The 15,860-nt window shown below is 39.6% G+C and overlaps 1 protein-coding gene across 3 annotated transcripts in view; it reads right to left on the bottom strand.

The window, feature by feature from the left end:
* Positions 1-15,506, bottom strand: part of plxnb1b (plexin b1b) — a 90,740-nt gene extending 75,234 nt beyond the window's left edge. For 2 of the 3 annotated variants that reach the window (XM_053498217.1, XM_053498215.1), the window contains exon 1: positions 15,154-15,506. The gene's annotated coding sequence lies outside the window, so the exon portion shown is untranslated. Of the gene's footprint in view, positions 1-6,447; positions 6,513-15,153 lie in introns of those variants that run through there. The other variant, XM_053498216.1, reaches the window with a different exon arrangement.
* Positions 15,507-15,860: the final 354 nt, after the last annotated feature.

The raw sequence follows: 15,860 nt of genomic DNA on the forward strand, positions 1-15,860 counted from the left end.
AGTGATAAATTGAAGCAGAAGATAAACCGATACGCATATTCATCTGATGTGATGTGAGCAGCTGTTTTGAAAGTTATTATACTAGCCGACGCTTCCTGTCCCCACATCCTCCCCGATCTCGGCTCGTGATGGCTCCCACGCTTTCTGTCAACGTAAACAATTAACACTTTGAGTTCATGATTTTAAAAAATTATAATAAAATACAAAAAAAGACCTAGATGCTGAAGTAAAGTTAACGTACAACAAATCATTAAATCTAATACTTTACAAATGTTTTTGACAACGCCATCCCGCTGAACACTTTAAGCTGCACCAAATGCGATGAATTATTTATACTCGGGCTATATAGAAATGCACTGCTTTAAAAACTGTTTACCGCAGAATCATAAAAAATTTACCATTCAGCCAAGTTCCAGACTAACAGGGTGTCTCAAAAAAAAATATATATATATATATATATATATATATAAATATATATATTTAAATTTTATTTATTATAAAATTTTATTTTATATATTATATGGATTTTTCTCCCCAATTTAGTCGTATCCAATTCCTCCCCGTCACTAGGGGGCTCCCACACCAAGGCTACTACTACCACTCAGTCGTGATGGCCGAAAACTATCACGCGTTTCCCCTGAACCATGTGACGCCAGCCGACCGCATCTTTTCGAACACACCATTGGTGTGACGTAACACACTTGGAGGACAGCGTGAGCTTTCGTGAGCTCAAAAACGCCCGTGATTGGTTGTAGAACCGTGATTAATGTGAAAGTATTAAGTACCTCTCTTCCCTCCCCTCTAAGAAAGCTCGGCCAATCAGCTCTCTCGAGACCTCCGGCTGCGAGAGGTTACAGCATCACCCGGGAATCAAACTAGCGATCTCCGGATTATAGGGCGAGCACTTAACCACTGGAGGCCTTCTTTTTTTTAACAAAACGCCTTCCAAGATTTTCCATACTTTATAATATATACTTTTTTTTAGACAGGCTTTAAAATCAAGTTCATCAAGTTCATCATGAACGGGAGAGAGACCCACATGTGTGCGCACTTACAAAAAAATGGTAATGGTGACTTTTGAACACCTGTCCCCTACTCGCATTTAACCTGAAGTGTTGAAAGCATTCTCAATCTCTGCCTCTGTTTCAGGATAGCACATCTAGATTACCAAATAAAAATAAGTGGTAGACAAGTTCCAACTGCGTACACATCTGCAGCCCCATAAGGTTATTTTCTTTTGAAACTATTACAGCGAAGTACATCATGACTCTCCAAAACAAGGAAAAAAGTTACACTACACTTTCCCATATACTTTTGCTAAGTATACAACATCCATCATACAGAACATTTTATTTTACACAACCTGTTATGGATTTTAAAGACCTAATGGACAATGACTATTGTTAAAAGTGCTATATAAATAAAACTGAGTCATATTTTACTATATCCATAACAGGTTAACGCAGGTCTCAGAGCTCTCAAAGTGTCTCTGTTGATGCTCGAGCTAAAGCAACCCCTCAGATGCATTTCCTTCATACCTCAAACTTCCTTGACTTTAATCCTCCTCCAAATGTTCCATTACAGTGTCTATGTAAATGAGCTACTCCAGAGCAATGCCACACCAGAGAACAGAAGGGCAGAGCAATAACTTGGGGAAATGGCTCCTCTTAAATGAGGTCACAACAGGATAAAAGGCTTGTTTAAGCTTTAGCCAATACAAAAATTTCAAAAAGGGAGGAAAAAAAAAAAAGACTAAAAAGTTAATTTTGTACAATGGTTTTTCTGCGCATGACTGTATATTAATTTACTGCCGTAAATGTTCACTAATCCGGTGTAATTTTAAAGAAGTCGGACCTGTAATAATGTGAAGCAACCATGTGTGTCATACACACATGGTGTTGATAACACATTTTATATAGTTAGTGGCAGCCAAGTTAAACAATCATTATAGTCCTTCACTTGTCCTTCAGGGTACTTTTGGAAAAAAGAAAAGCCTATAAAGTAAAGTTTTATTGTTTAAGAGCTGCAGGTTTCCACTAGCCTATCATGGAGTAATGTGCGAGTTAAAAATTCGAATGCTTGCCTTCCCAAAGGATTCATTCTGCTTCAGAGTGAGGCAGTGAAGAAAATCACTGCAGAATAAAACAGCAAGGGGTCCCACCCGTACTTACCTCCTGGCGCTCTCTGTGTGTGTGTGTGGATTAAGGACACCTGCTAGCCTTAGGACAGTCTTTCCTGTCCCTCCACCACACATACAGTTGAAGTTTCATGGAAGGAATGTTAATAGACAGTCAGATAACTCTGTGCTGCGTAGTTGGGAGCTGAGAGATGTGCAGAGAATAATGGGGCTTAAAAAAGAAAAAAAACTGGTGGCTCAAACAGTTAAAGCTGTGGGTTAGTGAGCGGGAGGTGGCGAGTTCAAGCCCCAGCACCGTCAAGTAGCCACGGTCAAGTCTTTGAGCAAAACCCTTTTTTTGCTTCAGGGACACTGTAACATGGCTGACCCTGTGCTCTGACCCCAGCTTCTTAATTGGGATATGCGAAAAAATCATTTTAGATTGTAAAATTATTAATATCATAACTTAACATAACATTCGCCTAGACTAGTATAATCCCTGTGTCAAACATCCCCAGACGCTTGTTTCGCATTTTAACCAGTAAAACTTTAGTTTTAAAAATCTGATTTTGACTCGTAGCATTAGCACTGCATTTCCATCATACGGTACGGACCAATACGTTACCCTAAATCCTCCATTTCCAGTGCACTTTTTTTAATAGAAGTTTTCCTCAATCAGTTGACAAAGTTCCATCCAGCATCAACACTGCCGTATGCACTAGACATATATAAACATCTTCAGCAACCAATAAATGTACTATAGTACATTTATTCACTAGGAAGCCATATCCTACAGGGCATAACTTAAAAGCTCCTGGATTTTAACCAGAATGAACGTATTTCTTTTCGGGTGCAGGGAAATATCTCTCTCTCACTCTCTCTCAAGAACATAAATGGTGATCTATTGGATGACAAAGTGTGGGCGTTGTATCACCAAATCTGTTACTGACTTTGGGAACAGGTCAAAAAATAACTACAGAAATAAACGTCTAAAAACAATCAATCAAATATACAGTCAGAAAAATAAACACTAGGATATACATGCGTATTTACACTCTCGGATTCAGCAGGTGGCAGTATCCACATAGTTGGTTTGCAAGCCACCATTAAACACAAAGAGAAGAAGGGAACACGTTGATCTTGGGCTATGCCTAATATATTAGAGATATTAGGGGAAAAAACATGTCAAGAGCAATGATTAATTTTTGTGTTTGTGCTTAGCAAGTTACACAACAATCGTTGTGTATTCAACGAGACCGGTCGATAACCTTAAATGAAAAACCACAAAGAAGGAGATGCATCACTACTTCTGATAAAAAAAAAAAAATCAAAAAAATGTAAACAAATATAACAACAAAATAATAAAAGTAAGCTTAACACTATTAAGCTATTAACTAATTACTATTTCATGAGGTGTTTAAGCAAACATGTGATACACGACATCATATTAAATTTTTTGTAAATGCATGGAAACTACATGTAAACAAAAATCATAGCATAACATAAGTTACTGTCTCTCTCTCTACTGTGCTGTGCACATATCTTCGTCCTTCGTATAAGTAAAGAGCCGTATTATCATACCGTCAGTGTCCCTGAGCTGACCAGCAGCCGAAGCGCTTCCCCATCTCACGTGTTACTGACTGCAGTCTCTTGACTTACACGCGGTGTTTTATGCACTGAACCAATACTGTAAACCTATCATACTTATCTAGGGGTAGAGATTGCGAGGTGGTGATTCTCTCTGTTTCACAGAAAGTGCTTGTACGTTGAGCCTGTACTTCAGCTTCACCATTTCACTTACTTTAGCTTCGCACCATGGACACACAGGTATTTCGGATAAAGTTGCGTTCTAAACAGCAATGCACTTCATGGTCAGTTACGACTGACCCTCCGCTCTGACCTCCGTTACACTGGGATATGCGAAGAAATACATTACAGCACAGTGAAATTCTATGTGACAAATTAAGGCTTAAATTACTTTGACTTCGGGGTCAAGCATCTTCTAAAACGATCCAGTGCACCTAGTGTGAAAACGCCCTCACTGGCCCCTCATCAGTTGGCAGGTGTGTACATGTGTGTGTGTGCGTTTTCTCTCCCCCTCTCTCTCATAACTACTCCCCCCCACACACACACACACACCAGGACAAGCAGGACGAGCGAAAAGATCCGGTTGCTGGCTTCACACGTCTCCTAGAAAGCATGCCCTGGCCTTCACACTCCCTGGGTGGTATCTATGGTGTGAATGGGACGAGGTACATGGGGGGGAACGAAAACAAAAGAATTTACAAACTCGCCTAGGAAGAATTCACCTTCTGCCATCACGCCTTCCTTTCTCACCTTCTCATAAACATAAGAATATCATCTTAATGCGCTGAGGAAGCAGGTAGTGTGGAAATACTTTAAGCAGTACGTGAAAACCACAGAGAGACGTTATGTCTACAGCGTGAGACGAACAACAGGACAGAAATCAAACAACACGCATAAATACTAAATGGCAGCGCATTTTTTAGATGGTGATGTGAAAAACACCCAGTCCATGACATTTCTAAGGTGCACAAATTATTTAACAGGACTGAGAGTGTGTGCATGTGTGTGTGTGTGTGTGTGTTCTCTAAATCTTCCCACTAAAGGCAAGAGAAGTGAACAGAGGCCCTCACAGCACGAGATTGCTCCCTAGCCAACTAGTGTCCCACCAAAGCTTGGCAACAAGTGGCAAAGGGGTTGCTAGGAAACCCCCTAACTACATGGAGGTTTTCTCTCTCTTACACACACGCACACACACACATACACCAAGTGTGCTTTATTATCTCAAACAGTATCGGTAGATATCATTTTTGAAAAAGACTGTCAGTCTTAATTACAATAAAAAACAAAATAAAAATAGATCCCCTTTAAAACAGACAAGCACACAGCCAAACACATACAAAACAGTCACACACACCAACTGTCAAGCCGATGGCACTGAGCGAAGCCAGCACATGTCAGATTACTAAAACGTGTACACTGGAACGGAGAACACACTCGTACAAGATGCGATCTGTTGTACTGCTCATGGAATTCAGTCTAAAGCGTCTCAGATCGGACCGCAGTCACAGCGTAATCGTTACGTATTACACATGACTGAACATCTTTACACTGCCATGGCATTCTCACATCTGCTTCAGTAAAGAGGTAAAGAAAAATGCTAACAGAACACCTGCTTGTATCCATAAAGTAAAAACCTGGCCATCGAACCGGGGAAATCAAATATTTTTCATGTCTAAACTTGCTATTAGACACTTGGACTGTTTTTTTGCGAGTGTGTGTGAAGAGGAAAACTTTGTTCTTATTGAAACGCTTCAAGTTCCTGGAAGGATGTTGTGCCCAGTAATAAATAACTTATGTGGTTCACCACAACAGGTAGCATCTGATAACGACATGGATAACTGAATATTAAAGTAGATTTGGTTTCAGGATTCTGCTGAAAAGGTGGAATTTCTAAAAAAAAAAAAAAAAAGAAAGAGAGAGAAAGAAGGAGAGAGAGAGAGAGAGAGAGAGAGACACACACACCATAGTTTTGCCCCTTTATATTTTAAGATTTTTATACCCTTTAGTTTACAGTTACACGTTGCACATCCTGTAAACTCCATTATTTATATATTTTGATACAATTCTACTTTAATTCTAGATTTCTGTAAATTTGTAAATTAAAATCTACATTTTTTAATTCTTCATTTGACAACTCTTAAAAAATCTTCAGCTTAATCCTATTCTCTAGTGCAATAGTTTTTTTGTATTGGAATCCTTCCAGTCTATTTCTTTCCATTTTATGTCACAGACATTCGTATAAGCATTTCACTGCATATCATAATGTGTACGGATGTGTAAGTATTAAAGAAATTTTGAATTTGTAATTGAGAGAGAGAGAGAGAGAGAGAGAGAGAGAGAGAGAGAGGGTGTGTGTGTGTGTGTGTGTGTGTGTGTGTGTAAAGCTCTAAAAGCGAAGCAAGAAACTTTTTAGCAGTCTGATCCTACATTCATCCTTTCCTCTCTATGGAAACTCCTTTTCCCAGGACACAGGGACCCTGGGGGCGTGTATGCATGTGTGTGAGTGTGTGTGTGTGTGTGTGTGTGTGTAAATGAGAAAGGGAAAGATAAGGAGGGGGAAGGGAAAGGAGGTTCACATTTTCACTGCCCCATTGGGTGCTGCTGATAGGACTGAAGTGTAGACAAAACACACAGACTGAGGGTGTGAGTGTGCACATGTACGACATGCGGAAAGGCTGAGCGAGCGAGAGACAGACAGACAGAGAGAAAATGACAGTGAAAACAATTAGTTAGCGCACCATTACCTTTCAAGAGAAGTCAGTGAACTCTCCCTGCAACGACGTTCCTCTGTCTGACAAAGCAGAACAGGATTCATGACAAACCCACGCTGTGGCACCTGTTAGGACATGTCCCTGTGGTGGAGCAAAATTTTGCTGATTCTACAAATCCTGCTCATGATTGATTAAGCATCACAGGAGACGGTTAAGATGAACAAATTGATCGAACTCAATCAGAAAGGCTTAGCTGGCTTCTGAAGGACACGTAAAAAACGATCCAGAGCTGAGAATCAAACAGACCTTGAGTTCCCACCACTTCACCACGTCTGCATAATCCAGTCTACCTTCCTCTCCCTTACACACACTCACACACACTTACATTCAGCAACTGCTAGTCTCCCACTGTCTCCCAGCAGAAATCAACAACCATCCTCCCTCCTCTTCCTCTGCCTTCCTCCCCTTTTCTTATTCGCTGGCCTTTTCACCCTCCACTCCAACAAGAACACAAAGGAGAAAGGACGGCTCTTTTTCCTCTACCCCCTGCTAAGAGGGGGGTACCTAGGAGGGAGTGACACACACTGGTGTGTCCTGCAAGCCACTCAGCAGCAGGAGTGACATGCACAAACATGTAAGCACACACACACACACCAACATGAGCACACACCCAAAGTCCTAAGGAAATCTAATGGGAAACAGAAGAGAGTGAAGAGAGGGGAGTAGGCCGTGCACGATCTGTCCTAACACCCTGTGAAAACAAGGTGCCATTCTGAAGCCTTTAACACATCCCTTCTCTCACTCTCTCTCTTTCTCTCTCTCACACAAACACATCCATGCTCAGAACAGGGGGTATAAAGTGTGAACCTTAACCAGCCAAATGTGACGCTGTGGTTTTTCACAGTCTGGCAGTGCTGCTCTCAAAATCATGCCACATGGAGCTTTTCTTTCACAAACCCTTATGTTTTATTGACTTCCTGTGGACGTATACCCACTTGAACACTTAAAGGTATTAGTCTGGACCAGGTGAAGAGAAAATCAATATAGATGATCGATTATGTCCCGGTACACTTTTCATGATTCTTCTGTGTCACTTAATCTTGGCCAACTGCCATCCACTACTTAGGTCTCTCTAGTCATAAGACAGCGATCTACTACACTAGAGATGAAGACTTCCTCTGAAAATCACACATTTCCCTTGAGACACATCAAGTCAGACTACTGTATGTTTTCAAGCTGCTGCTAAAGCCATGTCAGAGTACAGATTAACCCACCCAGAGGAAATCGCTATCGACACCCTGCCACCTACATGAGCTCGCAGGCATCAGGGACTGCATAGTGCATCACTGTGAGTGAAGGAGAGCAGTATTCCACCTCTCCCACCTGCTATCCAGTTTTGCTATCCAGCGTTTTTTAGGCACAATTGATTTGTACCGCGCCCAGGAAATCTCGTGTTCACATTGTTTTTTGATCTCAGTACTCGGGTACACTTGTATATTTACGCACTCCGATACAGCTGGTGGCAGTATGCATCTACTTAGTTTGTGAGCTGCCAAATATTTAATCAATCTCTTTTTCATGCCTTTAAAGACTGTAAACATAAGCATAATTTTTTTTACTTTTTATGTAGCATTAACCTAACATATTTTTACCCTTATCAGAATATAATACCAATCGCTTCAATACTGATAGCAATATTTGACAAGTTAAGAGGCCTGGACCCTATCTCAGGGAGCTTGGAGCATAAACATAAGAAAATTCAGAACGTATCCAGTAGTCTTAGAGGTCACGAGCTTCATTTGATTCTAACAACATGAACAGCAGACATTCAAATTAAAGTATCTTTCAGATTTCAACATGTCTAAAACCTCATGCAACAGACCCCGAGTTGCTATGGTACAGACTGTCTGAAAATGTCTCCTGCATTTTTTTCCTCCAGCAGACTAATTTCTCCCTTGGACTTTTCTTATCTTTCTTTTCTCTCCCTCTGACAACTTAGAGAGTTTAAAAGATCAGATCGGGGCAGGTAAAAGGCTTTTTGCACTTTGCAGGCTTTTTACTGCTCGCCAGATTACCCTGGTAACCATCCCAAAATGCCAGGACCTTTCAGCAACAAGAGCCTGTGGAGCTACGGGATACGATTCAACCATTCTGACAGTTGTGGGGTGACGATAAACGATTCAGAGCAAAGTATCTCATAATCTGTGTGCACAATCTCTCGAACTGATCACTATTCCACATTCCAGCATCATGATGATATCCCATCCTAGCGGTAGGACAACTTGTCCAAGCTCGTGCTGGAAACAAAGTCCTTGCATTTAAAATAAGTTAATATTCGTTTTTTGATCTTTAATAAAAAAATAAAATAAAAAAATAAAAAACACTGTGGGTTTAATAGTGAGATAACGCATTAAAGCAACCTCAGCAGCCCTCCATGCTTCATAACACTGGTCCTGTGAGCCTGACCTCACTGCACACACCACTGTGACACAGCAAGAAAACTAATGAGAGAAAAGGCAGGCTGAGCTGGTGAAACATTCCCTATTCCCGTTACTGAAGTTTGGTTGCTAACTTGTAATCATAATGTTGTCATAAGGTTAATCAGATTGTGTATGTTCACAAAAATAGCAAAAGGAAAAGAAAGTAAAACTAAATAAAGCACAAGGTTTATTTACAACTCAAGTTGATTTGGAAAAGCTACTGACCAGAAAAACTAAAACAGCCACCCGCTGCACTATACACATCAGCCAAGTATGCATTCAGTCACAGATATTTTTTACCATTTTAGTTAGTTTACTTCTGCACATGACCGACATTTACAAAAATTATTCCCAATTTAGGAAAGACCGGAATGTTATTAGCAAATTACTCAACACTATACCATCTACCTTGCCATCTACAAAGAATTCTCACATTAAATATAAGTATTTTTCATCAATCAGCATTAACTGATTTAACAAAATAATTAGCATAATGTACTTTTGCATTAAATTATTATCCAGGTTTCCAGGCAACCAAAACACCAGACTGAACAATGGCACAAGAGAACTTTTCTGATTTACCTGATAAAAGTGTGCCTATATTTATTTAGCCACTCCATGTATGGGTGGATATGAAGGACCATGCAGTTTAAAATTTCATTCTATGTAAAAACCTGTGAACCTGGCAACATTGTTCTGATGCTGTCGGGAACGCATGATGACGTGCTGCCATTCACATCACTCATGAAACGTAGCTGCATGTGGCCTGAACAATGGGATCAAAATACCCTGATCTCACCTGTACTTAGCACTGTTCGCTTGTGAGACGATCTCCTGAGACAGATGTTAACGATGTGTGAACATGGTCATGCTTCTACAATGATTATTCACAAGTTAAGAGCATTCAAGACAGTTGAGTCCTCCTAAAGTCACTGTTTTCTTGGTGGTATGTGTATGCACACTGTATGAATGTGGATAACCTATCTTTGTGAGTTTAAGATATAATTTATGTTTGCTCACTTAAAATAGAACTTGGTGTAGAATGATCTTCAATTATCATAATCCTAACTGAATTCTTGTGTGGCAACATCCCCAAATCACATCTGTGGTCAAAATCATTTCATGTGGCTTTGTCCATTTGCGGAAAGCCACAGACACATTATCCCTAAAACACAATAACTGTGGCCAATTGTACATTTTTGCACCACAGTAGTACCTTAGCCACTTGCATGTTACTTTTGCAGATTCTAATTCTTCACGGCTTTTGGAACTTTTATCTTTTTATGTTTTTTTTATCTATGAGCCAGGTAAAACACATGATAATTATCACAATATGCAAAAAAATAAAAATAAAATGAATGAGAAAAACAAGTCTTATTCTGAAAGGTTCTGCAGAGCACTGGGCCTTAAAGCCAGCCCCTTCTCTCCCCATGATAATAAAATATTTGGATTCAAATCACACTGCCCTCTGCATTAAGAGCAAGGAGAGCCTCATTCAGCCCTTGACAATCAGGCTTCAGTTCACAGACGCTGATAAATGGTCATCAATCTGATAACACATGCTAGCAATTAGACTCTCATTTATATTTATAGCAACATTGAGTATTTTACTATGAACAATTCCACTGCAGAATGAATTGCATGCTAATGATGATAGTTTTTTTTCTCTTTTTCTCAAATATTTGCATCCTAGTGTCCTAGGACAGCAAGGGAAGATTTGAATTAAAGCTAAAAACAAGCAGAAGTACACTTTTACTGAAGCAGGCTTTGGGGTAGGGTTTTCTCTAAGGCAAAATACAAAATGGTTTTACTGGAACTACAGCGAGATCCATAATTAGCTATACCTAATATACCTTCTGTGGTGAAAACACACACTCACAACACACACAGAGGCTATTCTTAGTTACTTTAGTTCTTGTTCTGTGTTGGGCATGGCTGAAAAGTGAAAAGGTCTCCCTGTTTCTTCAGTTGTTTCCATTATGGCAGCCTAACAGGCTTATGTTCAGTTTAGAGGTTAGAACAGGTCAAACGGTAAATGTATAATGGTGCCATTTATACTAGGGGTTAAAGGTCATTTAACAAGTCAAGTTCGTTTTCCTGCTCCCACATTCAGACATTGACCAGGACTCAACCTGAGGCCGGACATGATTATTAAGCTAAACACACACAGACGTAAACTCCATTTACAATACGAAACGTACATAAAAAATAAGAGTTGAAGAACACTAATCTTCAAAAACCTACTACACTACAACCACAAAATTTGGTTATTCACATGGAGTTATTCCATAAGAGGAACACAGTACTGTAGAACCTTTAAGGGTTCTCTCATCAGCTGTTACACCTCCAGGAGTGTACAGGTCATTTGTATTGGACACAGGCACCACTGACTGGATACACACTATTTAAAACCCTAGCCCAAATATTCAACATCCTAAATCTCTTAACCTGCCAGCCAAAAACAAAAACCTTTCTGTCAGTTAGTGAAGTCAAACGCAAGACATAAGCTCGGGAACAATCGCACATACTGTGTGGATGTTTGCGAAATTGTCCCTTAACCTTAATCTCTAATACTGAACAGTACATAAGGATTGCTCGCATGCTCAATTTACTAGCATGATGCTGAGTAATTGTTCGCAAAACAAATACGTCTACTTGCAGGCCAGAGATCATTATACCCTCATACCTTTCATGTTACAAAATGAATCACTGAGTCGCCTGATCATCGGATGAAAATGTGATGTGTTTATACTCATTAGGCTTTGTTAATGGATGGTGTAAGGGGACAGGGTAACAAATTGTGCCTACAACAACAGATGGCCTAAAATCAATAACTACATCTAGAAAGTGACCTTAATGTTAGGTATACCTAATAAAACGACTAATGATCGTATCGAATGAAGCTGTACTCTCTGTACATGGACAGTATGTCACGTATACAATATGTATAAGAATCACTGTAATCACTGTTATTTTTAAACTCACACACACACAAAAACACAATAACAATAGAATACTGGTAATTAAATCCATACTGGTAATTAAACCCCCATGCTAAATGTGTATAGTGTGTCAGTTCTATCACAGTGCATATAACTACAATATTTTGAAGGTGAAGCATTTCATATTAGGGACTACATCTTTAATCCAGATGTTTGTAAATTTCCTCAACTCATGTGACCATGGAACAGAAGCACGTAAAAATCCAGAAGGCCATTTGTTCAATCATTCATCTGGAAACTGAACAGGCGTATTTCACGTTCTCTATGGGAATTGCTGAATTAAACAATGACCCAGTTTTGTCCAGGAAGAAGCCGGCAGTTTTGATAGGCACTGATCAGACAGATGGCTGACGGCTTTGTCTGCCACAGAGCTTTCATTTCATTCCATTACAGATGGGAGGGAATTGGCCCTGGATTAGATGATTACAGGATTAGAAATTAGTAATATTTCCAAAAAAATGGATTGCCTGATAACCTCTGATTATTACGTTACAGAATATTAAGTTATGGAAAGTTGCTCATCCTCATTGGATCCTCTTTCACCAGTGATTATTAAGCAAACCTCCCTTTCATCTATACTCCCTATTTGTGGATCTCCCCAAAGGCTTAATTTCAGGCAGAAAAAAAACCCCACCATCCCTACCCCCCACTATACACACACACACACACACACACATCATGGCGTACGTCATGCAGCGCTGGAGCTCTTGGTGATAATGCTAATTCCTTTCCCCTCTCCCACCAGTATCTAGGTAACAATGTGCTGCTCAAATACGTGGATCCTTATCAGGACAAAAATACTTGCAGGGTCAAGTGCTTTTTATATTGACTTGTGCAAGTGATGGCAATACATGTGTTGATGAAAATAATTTGTTATCCCCAACTGCGTAGTGCGGTACAATTCAGTTTTTAATTTTGGCCACACCTGATATTATCCATTAATTCATAAAAATAAGACTGTTTATAGAATTTGCTGAATATTTTGCAGTGGTTAAGCAAGCAAAGTCAGTTTTTCTCAACAGTGTTTGTATTGTGACTTACCCGCACAAAGAAGTATCCTGTTCCACAGAAGCCAAATCACCACAATGTATAAATGTATACTAATACGGGTGAAGGATTTTTCCTTTAAACTTTGTCTGGATCACCCCTGTTTATGTGTCCAACATACAGAGACCTCCTGCTATAACCAGTGTTATCACTACAGTGTTATCTGTAAACTATTCGTGCAACTATAAGTGCAATTTGTAAATTTGATCTGAGGATCTTTTTTTTTTTAAATACACATTACCAGAGTACTAGATAACTTTTATAGTCTGTTATAGTCTGAAAGCTTAAAGACTTTTACTATTTATTCTTGTATTGTATGTTCATTCTACTTTTGTAGAATGTTTCTTTCTATTTTTATTACTGACTGCACAAAAATTTCCAATGCACCCATACTGTTGGTATGTATACAAATGGTAAATATTTTTTTTTTTTACTTTCATGACAGAAAAGGTTGATACCTTGACATGTTATCTTAAAACCCTTGAATTAATGGTTATTGTGACATATGTTTTCTAAAATACAAATTTTCTCATGCGGACTCCGTCATTTTCTATCCTGTACAGTGTCACGAGGAGGCTATATAAGGGGACTCGGAGCACAAGGCAGGGTACACCCTGGACGGGGTGCCAGTCCATTACAGGGCACCAAAAGCACTTACATATACATACAGTATTTTGAAAACAGCAATTAGACTACTCTGCATGTCTTTGGAAGGAAACCAGAGCACCCAAAGGAAACCCACCAAGCATGGGAAGAACTTAAACTCAATATACAAAGATGCAAGGCAGGAATCAGAATTAACTTTTGCTTAACAAAAGCCGATCAATACTGTGAAACTGTGATAGTTTTAGACAATGTTATTTAGTAACATTGTCTAAAACATTTAAAGTAAGAAAACTTTATTTAAAAATATATAACAATATACCCCATAATGCCTCTGCACAATGGGTACAGTCAAAAATATATATATACAACAACACTATTTTGCACTAGGATAGTCTTAGGATAAGCTATTTGCATGATTGTTAGACTTTACTACCACCACCAGAATAATCACTAGAGAAGAATGGGGAAAAATGTATTTAATTACATATCGTGATATTTTAGCGTGGCAATTCTTGTATTGCCAAATTAACTTCAAAAAACAATAAATTTCCCTGATTTTTTTATTTAAGATTGTTTAAATGGTGCCGTTCCTTTATAATACTACAGGTGGTGCACTCTGAACTATTTACACATTAGCAGGCAGCACATGAGTTCTGTGTCATGGAAGCAAATTAGAACTGTACTGAAATCTGAGGGAGGTGTATATATCAGAATTTTTATAAAATCATAATAATCGCAATACACATCAAATCCACAATTATGTATTGATATCATAGCAAGTGGTGCTTGCTGAATCCCATTCCTAACTAACATAGTCTAGTTCTAGTTATCCTCACTTTCTTCCTTACTCATATGTACGGTATGTATAATAGTGTTTATTTGGTCAGCGTTTACATTTTACCTAGGTTGAACAAGGTAATCTATCCATCCATCCATTATTCTAGCTATCCATCCATCCATTATTTTATGCATCTATCTATCTATCCTTCCATACATCAATCCATGCAACACCAACATTAATATCATCAAACAAACGCTCTTTGCCGTATATGGTGTTGACCACGCCCACCCAACGTCAGCACACCTGGCTGATTGAAGAGAGCGACACCGGATATGGCAGAGCTCAAAACAGAGCTTCAGTACTCGCAGCCTATAAAGTAACAGTCCCATTGTGTTTCCATTTGCCAGAAGGCCATAAAATATATCAGTTGTTCGCTCTGACAGACCAACAGCAGACACACGGGTCGTGGTTTACTCTTATTGGGACACGGCAGAGCCCACAGCCCCATTTTCCTCTTGTTAACATGTTTTAAACGGATTTATTCACACGAAAGAAACATCATATCCATTCGGTTTTGTGAAAATTGCTAGACTTCTCTTAATGAGATATATGAAATAAGACTTGTTTGGTAACAGAGGTGTTATCTGACACCCGCTACAAGTTCCAAAAAAAACCAGGTAATAACGCAGATCTGTGAGTGAATATGAGTCCGGACATACGGCTTTGTAAATAAACTAACTAACAAACAGGCTCTTTAAAATACCTTCTCACTTAAAGCTGGAGGTGTTTTATTTTACCATGCAGCTCACACACACTTACTCACCTTGAGTGCTCAGGAGACAGGTCCCACCTTAACCTGCTTCACCTCTGTCTCAAACAGCTCTGCCCCAGGTGTGTGTGTGTGTGTGTGTGGAAGCCGTTCAGTTTATCCAGTTTGTGAGTAATTTAATGTCGAGCTCCGAAATCCGCGCGCGCACATCCCCGGGTTTTACCCTCAAATTCCTCCGTGGACGAGTTGAGAGAGTCTTGGTCTGTTTGTGAAAAATACAAATAAAATAAATAGTCCTACAAACTCGCCCAAATCTTCATGTCTGGAAAAGATTCTCTCAGAAGTAGAGGAAAGTGCGAGGAACGGACGCTTTGCATAAGTACGGTTCTCACACTGAGCCGGTGAAGCGGCACACACACACTCACACACACACACTGAGTTACATAGGGCAGAATCAGCTCGGAGAGGCTGTCTGGTGCTGGGAAACTCTTAAAGGGGCAACACCTCAGGCAGCGTTCACGAGCTGTACACTAGTGGGACCCACCTGTACAGCTCAAATAGAAACTCAAAGCTTTTCTTAAAGGGGTAACAGATAACCATGTCTAAAGTCATGTCCTGAGTCTGGATAAAAATAATAATGGAACAAACACTCACTTACTCACTCATAGTCTATACCGCTTTGTCCTGTAAACAGGGTCGTGGGGCGGGGGAAACCTATTCCAGGAGACTGAGGGCACAAGGCGGGCTACACCCTGGACAGG

Source organism: Clarias gariepinus, chromosome 6 (assembly GCF_024256425.1).
Source record: "Clarias gariepinus isolate MV-2021 ecotype Netherlands chromosome 6, CGAR_prim_01v2, whole genome shotgun sequence".
Taxonomy (NCBI): Eukaryota; Metazoa; Chordata; class Actinopteri; order Siluriformes; family Clariidae; genus Clarias; species Clarias gariepinus.